This window comes from Perissodus microlepis, chromosome 14 (genome assembly GCF_051167445.1).
Source record: "Perissodus microlepis isolate ML-2025 ecotype Zambia chromosome 14, ASM5116744v1, whole genome shotgun sequence".
Taxonomy (NCBI): domain Eukaryota; kingdom Metazoa; phylum Chordata; class Actinopteri; order Cichliformes; family Cichlidae; genus Perissodus; species Perissodus microlepis.
In genome coordinates this window covers 38,151,515-38,166,794 of record NC_140474.1, presented here as the reverse complement: position 1 = coordinate 38,166,794, position 15,280 = coordinate 38,151,515, and positions in this window count along the sequence as shown.

Below are 15,280 nucleotides of genomic sequence, written 5' to 3'. Positions count from 1 at the left end.
ATGAACACTGCTGTTGAGAGGTGCTGTACAATAAACGTGGCTAGCTTTTAGGGTCCTCACTGTGGATCCTTGTGTGTTTCCAAGCTAACTTCCAGTGACTGCACTCTGCAGTTTATCCACTAGAGGGCAATAAAAGATAACTGAAAAACAAAAAACCAGCAAAGGCAAGGTGAATGGGTGGGTTAAATTGCAAGTAAAGTTAGGAAACAAAGTCGCAAAGAAATAAGACAATTGAGGACATGCAGGTATCAGCTCAGCCAGTAAATTGAAAGAAGCTGGCACGCCGACAGACGGGAGGAGCAGGAACACCGTTTCTCTCATCTCTCTGTCATCCAGAGCACGTTCACACAGCTTTTGCTTATCAGACGACACTGGTGAATCATGACTGATAACACGCTGGGTTTGATCACACGTCTCCCCTGCTGCTCAGAGTCTCCACTGCCAAGAAAGAACAGACTGTGCTCACGTCAGGCTGATATATCAGTCTGGCTGTTTTACTGGGGTCTGGATGTGAGCCAGCCTCTGCCGACCAGAATGACAGGTCTGCACTGCTGTTGCTGCTATCATTACAGTAACTACTGCCATGCTCACTCTGACTGCACTGACAACAATAGTTCACTGTTAGTGGATACAGTTTGCATCTAATACAACAGGGATATGCTTTTTTTCTTGGCAGGTGTTTGATGCCATTATTATTGTTATGCATTAACTTACATACTGCTCATTTTGTTCTTTCACAGCAGCAAAAAAAAGTTTCATTTATATATATATATTGCCTCAGCCCAGTGGTCTACAGCTATACCCCCTTAGGCTGAAATAATCACCAGGCTGCACAACTGTGATGGTTGGAGCTGCACACACACCTATAAACACCTGTCAAAGTACTTAAAACCACCTCTGTGGGAGTGACCCTTGCAGTAAACTCTTGGACCATATTTTTCCATGATCTCTCTCTCCCTCTGGTTTGCTATCCTTGTGGCAAACCAGACGTGACATCATGCTTTCTCTAGCTGCTTACCCTAACCATCAAAGATGTTTGCCTAACCCTTAACCTAAACTAACCACAACCCTGTAACCCTGACACTAAAACCACATTTTGAGAGTGAAAATTTTTCACCCTCAAAATGTGGCTGTTGGTCCCCACAAGTATAGTAAAAACCTGTACACACACACACACACACACACACACACACACACACACACACACACACACACACAGAGAGAGTATTAAAATTTCAGCTACGTTATCCCTGCTGATTCATGTACTTTTACATTACTTTACATAGCTACTTGTGGAGTTTTAAAGCATTGAGAACATTTCCATTTCAAGCCTTTTGAGACTGAATCAGTGAGGATTTGTTCAGCCCAAGTGTGAAAAACAGACAGTCACAGGAGTGTCTGTGGTCTATTCCACAGGGCACAAATATATATTTCGATACCAGGACATTGATCCTTGCTTGTCCGTCCTTTGGATACAGGCGGAACAAAGTGGTTTTCATGCCGGTCGTGGAACACCGGACCAGCTCTCTACCCTCTCGAGGATACTCGGGAGTGCATTGGAGTTTGCCCAACTAGTCTACATGTGGACTGGGGAAGGCATTCCAGGCATGTCCCACCAGGATTATTCCCGGGGCAGAACCAGTACATGCTGGAGAGAGTATATCTCTCGGCTGGCTTCAGAACACCTTGATGTTCCCCCGGACAAACTGGAGGAGGTGGCTGGCGGCCCCGGATAAGCAGAAGAAATAAGTGGATGGATGGATACAGAATAATGCAAAAGTAATGTAACAAATTCCTTTGTAACAAAGTAACAATGCATGTGTAATACATTACTTTTTATGAGTAACAACAACAACAACACTGCCCATTGCATAAGAATGAGATGACGCTGAAGAGCAACAATTTGTCTGCTTTGTCTCTCCAAAGTCTGACTTATGATAGCTTTGAGGCTATCAATAGTTTTCTTCTGCCAGACATTTCTTTGTGCACTTTCGAAAGCAACGGTCAAAACAACGCCTGACCAAATGGCTTCTGTCAGTTTAATGTGAGTCTCTGTAACCTGAAAACCAGGTTAAATACGAGTTGCGTTTAATAGCTAAATCAGAAGGTCCTCGTAAACTTTCAGACTCATTTAAGATTTTCAGTCTTTTAAAGAAAATCCCAAACTGGTATTTTTTCTGTCACCTTTGGTAATAACACGCCTCTCATCGTAGGACATGGTCTTGGACAGCTGAGTGGAATTTTCCAGAGCATGGAGTGTTCACCTTGGGCCAAGGAGGAGACAGTATTGGAGGGCTGTTTGTGCGTATCATGCACATATAGGGATTATTCTCATAAAACGAAATTCCAGCTTGTAAAGCTTTGGTATGTCTCTGAGCCATTCGCTCTGTCTTGGAAATTAAAGTGCTTCGTCACACTCGAGAAATACTTTAAATTCTTTGGAGATTCTGGAAAAAGCATTTTGCTGAGTGGGGTAATATAAATGTTTATTCAAGCTGTGGCTGCACAGAGATACACGTCACTGTGGCACACGCAGGCCAAAGAGGTACTCGATGGTGGGGCAGATGTGTATTTCTGCTTTCAGTCCTTCACCAGTCCGCTATCTGAACTCCACTTCTCAAACAAAAACACTTTTTGTCGCTTTACAGAAAAAAATGGACCCATGAATGCAAAAACAATTCATTAAAGCAGCCACACGCAGCCGGCGTGCTCTTACATTAAAGTAGTGATTTATTACAGATCCTGGACAAGCGCGTGGAAACATATTATGCTGAAGGGAACTTAATCCTTCTCTTCAGCACTTTATAAACAGTTTCTCTTCTTGAAAGTTCAGGAGTGAGAGGAAGCAGGACACACGGTTCAAGCAAAGAGCTCTGTGGAGGATGGAAGATGGAAAGATGAGGTCAAACAAACTCTCCTTATCAAATTGGTGATGTAAGTAAGCCGTGCTAATGCATCAACGTCAGGAAGATTACAGGATGTAGATGATGTCACCCTCCATGGAAAGCTTCTGCCTGTTTGTTTAGTGTTATTTTCTACAAAGAAACTTGTGAATGGGATGTGCAGGAGCATGCAAAGATCTGAACGCTGACACATTTTAACCATTAAAGCAGGACTGCTGCATGACGTCCACATCATCAGAGCACCGAGTGTGGGTGTGTTGGTTTAAGAGAAACAACACACTGATTTCATGCGTCAGGAGGAAGAGTGTGGAGCTTAACATAAACTGCATGCCTTTCTCTCTAGTACGACACGCCCTGTAAGCAGTGTTTCCACTGTTTATTTCGTTTCTTTACACTTAAAATACTCGTGTGTCACCTTCTCAGATAAGAACGACACCTTGTGCTTCCTGTAAGTCAGGTCAGGATTCATTCCCAGAGACTCCTCTGTTATAAAACCAGAGACCCGGCATTAGAAAAAACCTGATATCTCCTCTCTGTGCGTTTGTTTGAAACATAGCTACGGTTGCTAGGCACTGCAGTGGCTTTCCCAAAGGCCACAAGAGTCAGCAATGACGCCATAGCCACAGGCTCTATAATAAGAAATGAATGCTACCACCACTGTGGTGTCATCCATTGGTTTGTGGACTACTGTTTAAAGCTTTGGGTTTATCATTTTGGCAGTCACCCACCTGTTTTTGTTTTGGTGCCTGAGAAAGTGCCCACAGGAGACTTTTGACTCCCCATTGTAGAGAAATATGCTGCAGTTCAATGGGTGGCACAGCAGAAGGTGCAACATTCAACAATCATTGAGTTCATATGTTCCACTCACTTCCATGGACACAGGTGTATACAGTCAGCGTCAGTTTTAGCTGTTATTTCTTATTATTTGATTTATAGCAGAGGCAGGGTTTAGGGAAATCAATGTAGATATTTCAATAAAAATGAAACTTTTTGAAGGCAGTCGATTCCAAGGCTTGTAGACGTGTAAGGCACACATGTGCATGAAACCCTCCTCAGGCAGTTTGTAACAACAAATTTTATCAAAATTTCCAAGTTCACAAAATTGTTTCTGTTAATTTAATTTTTTTTTAATGAGTAGTTTTTATAATGAGTAGTTAATAGTTTTAGTTTTAGTTTCCATCCATTGATCCATCCATCCATCATCCAGCCGTCCTTCCATCCGTCCATCCATCCATTCATCCATCCATCATCTATCCATCCATCATCCATTCGTCCATCCATCCATCATCCATTCATCCATCCATCATCTATCCATCCATCATCTATCCATCCATCCATCCATCCATCATCCATCCATCGTCCATCCATCCATTGATCCATCCATCCATCATCCAGCTGTCCTTCCATCCATCCATCCATTCATCCATCCATTATCTATCCATCCATTAATCCATCGATCACCTATCCATCCATCATCTATCCATCCATCATCCATCATCCATCCATCATCCATCCATCCATTTATCCATCCATCCATCATCTATCCATCCATTCATCCATCCATTCATCCATCATCCATCCATCCATCCATCCATTAATCCATCCATCCATCCATCCATCATCTATCCATTGTCCATCCATCCATTGTCCATCCATCCATCATCCATCCATCCTTCCATCCATCCATCCATCCATTCATCCATCCATCCATCCATCATCTATCCATCCATTCATCCATCGATCATCTATCCATCCTTCCATTCATCCATCCATCCATCCATCCATCATCTATCCATCCATTCATCCATCCATCATCTATCCATCCATCATCTATCCATCCATTCATCCATTGATCATCTATCCATCGATCATCTATCCATCCATCAATCCATCCATCCATCATCCATCCATCCATCCATCCATCCATCCATCATCCATTCGTCCATCCATCCATCATCCACTCATCCATCCATCCATCATCCATCCTTCCATCATCCATCCATCCATCATCCATCCATCCATCCATCATCCACTCGTCCATCCATCCATCCATCCATCCATCCATCCATCATCCACTCATCCATCCATCCATCCATTGTCCATCCATCTATCAATCCATTCATCCATCCATCCATCCATCCATCGTCCATCATCCATCCGTCCTTCCATCCATCCATTCATCCATCATCCATCCATCCATCCATCCATTAATCCATCCATCCATCCATCCATCATCTATCCATCGTCCATCCATCCATTGTCCATCCATTAATCCATCCATCCATCCATTCATCCATCCATCCATCATCTATCCATCCATTCATCCATCGATCATCTATCCATCCTTCCATCCATCCATCCATCCATTCATCCATCCAAAATCTATCCATCCATTCATCCATCGATCATCTATCCATCCATCAATCCATCCATCCATTCATCCATCCATCCATCCATCCATCCATCCATCATCCATTCGTCAATCCATCCATCATCCACTCATCCATCCATCCATCATCCATCCTTCCATCATCCATCCATCCATCATCCACTCATCCATCCATCCATCCATTGTCCATCCATCTATCAATCCATTCATCCATCCATCATCCATCCATCCATCCATCCATCCATCATCCATCCATCCATCCATCCATCCATCCATCCATCCTTCCATCCATCCATCCATTCATCCATCCATCATCTATCCATCCATTCATCCATTGTCCATCCATCCATCATCCATCCATCCATCCATCCATCCATCCATCCATTGTCCATCCATCTATCAATCCATTCATCCATCCATCATCCATCCATCCATCCATCCATCCATCCTTCCATCCATCCATTCATCCATCCATCATCTATCCATCCTTTATCCATCGATCATCTATTCATCCATCATCTATCCAGCCATCATCTATCCATCCATCCATCAATCCATCCATCCATCCATCCATCCTTCCATCCAACCATCCATTCATCCATCCATCATCTATCCATCGTTCATTCATCCATTGTCCATCCATCCATCATCCATCCATCATCTATCCATCCATTCATCCATTGTCCATCCATCCATCATCCATCCATCCATCCATCCATTCATCCATCCATCATCCATCCATCATCTATCCATTGTCCATCCATCCATCATCCATCCATCCTTCCATCCATCCATTCATCCATCCATCATCTATCCATCCATTCATCTATCGATCATCTATCCATCCATCATCTATCCATCCATCCATCAATCCATCCATCCATCATCCATCCATCCATCCATCCATCCATCCATCCATCCATCCATTCATCCATCGATCATCTATCCATCCTTCCATTCATCCATCCATCCATTCATCCATCCATCATCTATCCATCCATTCATCCATCGATCATCTATCCATCCATCGATCATCTATCCATCCATTCATCCATTGATCATCTATCCATCGATCATCTATCCATCCATCAATCCATCCATCCATCATCCATCCATCCATCCATCCATCCATCCATCCATCCATCCATCATCCATTCGTCCATCCATCCATCATCCACTCATCCATCCATCCATCATCCATCCTTCCATCATCCATCCATCATCTATCCATTGTCCATCCATCCATTGTCCATCCATCCATCATCCATCCATCCTTCCATCCATTCATCCATCCATCATCTATCCATCCATTCATCCATCGATCATCTATCCATCCATCATCTATCCATCCATCCATCAATCCATCCATCCATCCATCCATCATCCATCCATCCATCCATCCATCCATCCATCCATCCATCCATTCATCATCTATCCATCGTCCACAGAAAGCAGGTTGTACTACATACTCTTCCAACAGCCACTAGGCCCAGGATCCTCCAGCAGCCACTAGGCCCAGGATCCTCCAGCAGCCACTAGGCCCAGGCTCCTGCAGCAGCCACTAGGCCCAGGCTCCTGCAGCAGCCACTAGGCCCAGGCTCTTCCAGCAGCCACTGGGCCCAGGACCCTCCTGCTCCACCAGGCCCAGGATCCTCCAGCAGCCACCAGGCCCAGGCTCTTCCAGCAGCCACTAGGCCCAGGATCCTCCTGCTCCACCAGGCCCAGGATCCTCCAGCAGCCACTGGGCCCAGGCTCCTCTAGCAAGGCACCAACAAGTAAATCGACAGTGACTTCAACGGGCCATCACAAGGAAATACCAATCTCATCATTTTCAAAATGCCGCCTAAAAAAGCAAACCCAGGAGTTGAAGAGGAGTTGGAGGAGATTAGGAAATCGCTTAATTTCATGTCTGATGAACTGAGCAAAGTGGCTAAACAACAAGGTATGCTACATGACCTAATGGATGAAATAAAACAACTAAAAAACCTCATAAAGGACAAGGACAAGAAAATAGACGACTTGGAACGGCGAATCGAGGACCTTGAACAATACACAAGAATGGATGCTTTAGTCATAAGTGGACTGGAGACGCAACACCGAACCTACGCCAGAGTAACAGCTGGCGGAGGTAAAGACGGTGAAGATGCCCCGGTAGAGGAGCTGCAAACGCTTGAACAGCAAGTGATAAAATTCCTTCAAACGAAGAATGTAAGTATTCAGAGCCATCATATTACAGCATGCCACACGCTCCCCAGAAAAGACAGTAAAACAAAGCCATCAATTATTCTTCGGTTTGTGAGTCGCAAACCAAAGATTGAGTTACTGAAACAGGGTAAGAAGCTAAAAGGGACTGGTGTGTATTTAAATGAACATTTAACGGAAAAGACTGCTGAAATTGCAAGACAGGCACGCAGCCTGAGAAAACAAAATAAGATACAAGCGACATGGACGAGGAACTGCAAAGTAATGATAAGACTAAATGGCAATCCCAAAGAAGCGAAAGTTGTGATGATAAGAGAACTCAAAGACTTAGAGCAATATAAATAATCAGGAATCTGCTATGGAATCTATTGGAAAAGTGACGATTGGATAATGAACAATGGGCATGGAAAGTGTTTCTGGCCTTACGGCTCAAAAACAATGGAAAAAACAACAACAAAAACAAAAAACACATAAATGACAAGTTTGGACACAGATTATAGGTTTCCATTCAGAGATATTGAAGAGGAAGAATTTGAATATGAAAAGGACTGTCAAGGTGGTTATTTTGCCACACACACACTGAGAAAACGAACTTCAAAACGTTTAACTATGCAGAGCACAACATGCATGACCCTGAAAGTAACATTGACCCAGATACCCACTTCTACAATAACACCAATAATACTTGTGAGTACTATACAGATGACCAATTCAATATGAATATTAAAATGACAAATGCATTGTCGGTCATACATTTCAATAGTAGAAGCCTGTATAAAAATGTTTCTAAAATTACAGAATGTTTAAGTAAGTTAAAAAAGTTTAATATAATTGCAATATCAGAAACATGGCTCGATAATGAGAAAGTTAGTGAAATGGGACTGGAAGGATACGAATTATTTACAATGAACAGGGTGAATAAAAAAGGAGGCGGTGTTGCTTTATATGTAGATAAAGTTTTGAAATGTAGTCTGATTGAATGTATGTCAAGCACCATAGATAAGGTATTGGAATGTGTCACTATTGAAATCCATGTTGAAAAAGCTAACAATATAATTATAAGTTGCATCTATAGGACACCAGGTTCATGCCTTGAGACATTCAATGAAAAACTTGCTGCTATGTTTAGCAACCTAAATGATAAAAAAGTGCAAATAATTTGTGGTGATTTTAATATAGATTTGCTAAACCCAAATGGACATCAGAAAACAACAGATTTCATCAGTACAATGTATAATAACTCCCTTTTCCCTGTAATTATAAAACCAAGTAGAATAACAATTGATACAGCTACATTGATAGATAATATATTCACAAATAAAATTGACCATGAAATAGTAGGTGGACTTCTTATAACTGATATAAGCAATCATCTTCCTGCTTTTGCAATTTTTCAAAATTAATTCAATTTCAATTCAATTCAATTCAATTTTATTTATATAGCGCCAAATCACAACAAAAGTCGCCTCAAGGCGCTTCATAGATACAGAGAAAAACCCAACAATCATATGACCCCCTATGAGCAAGCACTTTGGTGACAGTGGGAAGGAAAAACTCCCTTTTAACAGGAAGAAACCTCCGGCAGAACCAGGCTCAGGGAGGGGCGGGGCCATCTGCTGCGACCGGTTGGGGTGAGAGAAGGAAGACAGGATAAAGACATGCTGTGGAAGAGAGACAGAGGTTAATAACAGATATGATTCAATGCAGAGAGGTCTATTAATACATAGTGAGTGAGAAAGGTGACTGGAAAGGAAAAACTCAATGCATCATGGGAATCCCCCGGCAGCCTACGTCTATTGCAGCATAACTAAGGGAGGATTCAGGGTCACCTGGTCCAGCCCTAACTATATGCTTTAGCAAAAAGGAAAGTTTTAAGCCTAATCTTAAAAGTAGAGATAGTTTCTGTCTCCCGAATCCAAACTGGAAGCTGGTTCCACAGAAGAGGGGCCTGAAAACTGAAGGCTCTGCCTCCCATTCTACTTTTAAATACTCTAGGAACAACAAGTAGGCCTGCAGAGCGAGAGCGAAGTGCTCTAATAGGGTGATATGGTACTACAAGGTCATTAAGATAAGATGGGGCCTGATTATTTAAGACCTTGTATGTGAGGAGCAGGATTTTGAATTCTGGATTTAACAGGAAGCCAATGAAGGGAAGCCAAAACAGGAGAAATATGCTCTCTCTTTCTAGTCCCTGTCAGTACTCTTGCTGCAGCATTTTGGATTAGCTGAAGGCTTTTCAGTGAGTTTTTTGGACATCCTGATAATAATGAATTACAGTCGTCCAGCCTGGAAGTAATAAATGCATGAACTAGCTTTTCAGCGTCACTCTGAGACAGGATATTTCTAATTTTAGAGATGTTGCGCAAATGGAAGAAAGCAGTCTTACATATTTGTTTAATATGTGCATTGAAGGACATGTCCTGGTCAAAAATGACTCCAAGGTTCCTCACAGCGTTACTGGAGGCCAAGGTAATGCCATCCAGAGTATGAATCTGGTTAGATACCATATTTCTAAGATTTTCAGGGCCGAGTACAATAACCTCAGTTTGATCTGAATTAAGAAGCAGAAAGTTAGCGGCCATCCAGGTCTTTATGTCTTTAAGACATTCCTGCAGTTTAACTAATTGGTGTGTGTTATCTGGCTTCATGGACAGATAGAGCTGGGTGTCATCTGCATAGCAGTGAAAATGTATGCTATGTCTTCTAATGATGCTGCCTAAGGGAAGCATGTATAATGTAAACAGAATTGGTCCTAGCACTGAACCCTGTGGAACTCCATAATTAACCTCAGTGTGTGAAGAGGACTCTCCATTTACATGCACAAACTGGAGTCTATTAGATAGATATGATACAAACCACTGCAGTGCAGTACCTATAATACCTACAGCATGTTCTAATCGCTCTAATAGGATATTATGGTCGACAGTATCGAACGCTGCACTGAGGTCTAGCAGGACAAGCACAGAGATGAGTCCACTGTCAGAGGCCATAAGAAGATCATTTGTAACCTTCACTAAAGCTGTTTCTGTGCTGTGATGAGCTCTGAAACCTGACTGAAACTCTTCAAATAAACCATTCCTCTGCAGATGATCTGTTAGCTGTTTGACAACTACTCTTTCAAGGATTTTTGATATGAAAGGAAGGTTGGAGATTGGCCTATAATTAGCTAAGACTGCTGGGTCTAGAGATGCTTTTTGAGTAAAGGTTTAACTACAGCCAGCTTGAAGGCCTGTGGTACATAGCCGATTATTAGAGATAGGTTGATCATATTTAAGATCGAAGAATTAATTAATGGCAGGACTTCTTTGAGCAGTTTTGTAGGAATGGGGTCTAAAAGACACGTTGATGGTTTGGAGGAAGTAATTATTGAAGTTAACTCAGAAAGATCAATTGGAGAAAAAGAGTCTAACTTAACATCAATGGTACTAAGAGTAGCTGTAGATAATATTACATCTGTGGGATGATTACTGGTAATTTTTTCTCTAATGATAAAAATTTTATTTGTGAAGAAGTTCATGAAGTCATTACTAGTTAACGTTAAAGGGATGGTTGGCTCAACAGAGCTCTGACTCTTTGTCAGCCTGGCTACAGTGCTGAAGAGAAACCTGGGGTTGTTCTTATTTTCTTCAATCAGTGATGAATAGTAAGATGTTCTGGCTTTGCGGAGGGCTTTCTTATAAAGCAGCAAACTATTTCTCCAGGCTAAATGATGATCCTCTAAATTTGTGACACGCCATTTCCTCTCCAGCTTACGAGTCATCTGCTTTAGGGTACGTGTTTGAGAATTATACCACGGAGTCAGGTACTTCTGATTAGAGACCTTAGTTTTCACTGGAGCTACAGTATCCAGAGTCGTACGTAGTGAGGAGGTGAAATTATTAACAAGATAATCGACCTCTGTTGGGGTAGCGTTCAGATAGCTGCTCTGCTCTATGTTGGTACAGGGCATTGAAGATGATAACAGTGGGTGGATTATATTCTTAAACTTAGTTACAGCGCTTTCAGAAAGACATCTACTTTGATAAAATCTACTCTCCACTGCTGTGTAATCAATTATTGTAAATGTAAATGTTATCAGGAAATGATCAGACAGGAGAGGGTTTTCAGGAAACACTGTTAAATGTTCAGTTTCTATGCCATATGTTAAAACAAGATCTAGAGTGTGATTAAAGTGGTGGGTGGGTTCTTTTACATTTTGAGAGAAGCCAATTGAGTCTAATAACAGACTAAATGCCATGTTGAGGCTGTCATTTTTAGCATCTACATGGATGTTAAAATCACCCACAATAATTATTTTATTTGAGCTCAGAACTAAATTAGATATAAAGTCTGAGAAATCAGACAGAAACTCTGTGTAAGGCCCAGGTGGACGATAGATGATAACAAGTAAGACTGGTTTCTGAGTTTCACAGCTGGGGTGGACAATGTTAAGCATCAGGCTTTCAAATGAATTAAAAGTCTGTCTTGGTCTTTCATTAATTAATAGGCTGGTGTGAAAAATTGCTGCCACACCACCCCCTCGGCCTGTGCTTCGAGGTTTCTGGTAGTTAGAATGACTCGGGGGTGTTGATTCATTTAAACTAACATAATCATCCTGCTGCAACCAGGTTTCTGTAAGGCAGAGTAAATCAATTTGTTGATCAATTATTAAGTCATGTACTAACAGAGACTTGGAGGAGAGAGACCTAATATTTAATAATCCACATTTCACTGTTTTACTCTTTGGTTCAGATGTGGATACTGTACTGTTCTTTCTTTGTAATTGTTTATGTTTAAGTTGTTTGTTGCTGGTTTTTAGTTTGTTTTTTGTCTTTTTGGAAGCTGACACAGTCTCTATGGAGATGGGTTTTTGGGGGGGTAGCAGGAGGAGAGAAGCTGCAGAGAGGCGTGTAAGACTGCAACTCTGCTTCCTGGTCCCAACTCTGGATAGTCATATTTTGGGGGGTTTAATAAATTTGTCCATATTTCTAGAAATGAGAGCTGCTCCATCCAAAGTGGGATGGATGCCGTCTCTCCTAACAAGACCAGGTTTCCTCCAGAAGGTTTGCCAATTATCTATGAAGCCCACATCGTTTCTGGGACACCACTCAGACAGCCAGCAGTTTAAGGAGAACATGCGGCTAAACATGTCACTCCTGGTCTGATTGGGGAGGGGACCAGAGAAAACTACAGAGTCCGACATTGTTTTAGCAAAGTTGCACATCGATTCAATATTGATTTTAGTGACCTCCGATTGGCGTAACCGGGTGTCATTACTGCCGACGTGAATTATGATTTTACTGAATTTACGTTTACCCTTAGCCAGCAGTTTTAAATTTCCTTCAATGTCGCCTGCTCTGGCCCCTGGAAGACAATTGACTATGGTTGCCGGTGTCTCTAGCTTCACATGTCTGAGAACAGAATCACCAATTACCAGAGTTTGACCCCCGGCGGGTGTGTCGCCGAGTGGGGAAAAACGGTTAGACACATGAACGGGTTGGTGGTGTACCTGGGGCTTCTGTTTAGGACTATGCTTCCTCCTCACCGTGACCCAGCCGCCCTCTTTCCCCAGCTGCTTGGGGTCTGCCGGGGAACAGCTAGCGGGGCCTACGCTATCTTCGGCTGCACCAGCTACAGGGGCCTGGCTAGCTACGGGTGAATGAAGGGTGCGAAGCCGAGTCTCCAATTCAGTAATCCTGGCCTCCAGAGCTGCAAATATGCTACATTTGTTACAGATATCATTACTGCTAAAGGAGGCCGAGGAGTAACTAAACATCTGACACAATGAGCAAGAAAGTGCAGGAGGGACAGGTGAAGTAGCCATGGTGCTAACGAGTCGGCTACGAGCTAAGCTAAGCTAGCGAAACAGTACAGAGGCAGTGAGTGAATACTTTGGCTATAAATTAGGTAGTGAGTACACAGAAAGTGTGCTTCGGATGAAGCACGTGAAGATTATACTATGAAAGAAGAATGTATTTAAAAGTTGTTAATTAAATTGCTAAGCAAATAAGCTACTCAGAAACACCACTGTGTTTGAGCAGGAACAGGAAGTGATACTCTACCGCAGAGCGAGCGAACACCAAGTGACAGCGCCACCAGAATTATTTTGGGATTAAAACTAAACAAAAGAATCAAATATTTGATATGATACGACATAGAACAACAAGAGCCATTGCTGCCCTCCAGGTGGACTTAAAGGAACACAATTGGAATGAGGTTTTTGCAAATGAAGATTCAAATAGTGCATATGATGTATTCTTATCAACTGTAATTTCACTATATGAAAAACATTGTCCTTTAATGAAAATCACTAGAAAGCATCACAGATCAAATAAGCCATGGATCACAAAGGGGATAGAAGATGCATGTAAAAAGAAAAATAATCTATATAAGAGATTCATAAAACAGAGGACAAAAGATGCTGAAATAAAGTACAAGTTATATAAAAATAGATTAGTAAATATTATAAGAACAAGTAAGAAAGAATATTACCACAAATTATTGGAGCAAAGTAGAAGTAACACACAAGAAACATGGAGGATATTAAATTGTATAATCAAAAAGGGCTCAAAAAATAAGAATTATCCAGATTATTTTAAAAAAGATAAAGATATTGTGCTTGATAAAACTAAAGACATTGCAAATGAATTTAATGATTTCTTTGTAAATGTTGGCTTTAATTTAGCAAAAGAAATTCCAGAGTCAAGAAATAATAACGACCTAAATAAACGTATTACTCAGATTGTGTCCTCCATGTTTATTGGTGCTGTAACTTATAGAGAAATAATTAACATTGTGAAGACATTTAAAAATAAAAAGTCCACTGACTGTTTTGGTATTGACATGATATTAGTTAAAAGTATTATGGAATATATAGTGCAACCTTTCGCATACATTTGTAATCTGTCCTTTCGAACTGGTGTGTTTCCCTCACAAATGAAAATAGCAAAAGTTATTCCAATCCATAAAAACGGAGAGAGATGTCAGTTTACCAATTATAGGCCAATATCACTGCTCCCACAGTTCTCAAAAATTTTAGAAAAGTTATTTGTTAATAGACTTGATAAATATATTGAGAAGCATAATCTCCTAAATGATAACCAATATGGCTTTAGAGCAAAAAGGTCCACTTTGATGGCAGTGATGGAACTTGTAGAAGGGATATCTAATGCTATAGATAATAAGGAATATACTGTTGGTGTTTTTATAGATTTAAAAAAGGCGTTTGATACAATTGATCTATATTAATGAATAAACTACAGAGATATGGCATAAGAGGGTTAGCATACAAGTGGATGAAAAGTTACCTGGATGACAGATATCAATATGTCGAATTCAATAATGTAAAATCTAAGCAGTTGAAGGTAACTTGTGGGGTTCCTCAGGGCTCTGTGCTGGGCCCTAAATTATTTATATTATATATAAATGACATATGTAGCATTTCCAAACTGTTAAAATGTGTATTGTTTGCTGACGATACCACTCTGTATTGCTCAGGTAAAAACCTAGAACAGCTTCTGACTACAGCGGAAAAGGAGCTAAATATATTAAAAAACTGGTTTGATGTAAATAAGTTATCATTAAATATAAAGAAAACAAAATTGATTATTTTTGGCACTAGACAAATGAAAAATGTATCTAAAATCAGGGTTAATGGAATTGAAATTGAAAGAGTGTACGAAAATAAATTTCTTGGAGTGATAATTGATGATAAGCTGAGTTGGAAGTCTCATACAAACCATGTGAAAACAAAAATGTCAAAAACCATTGCTATTCTCTATAAAACAAAGCATGTCCTGAACAAAAA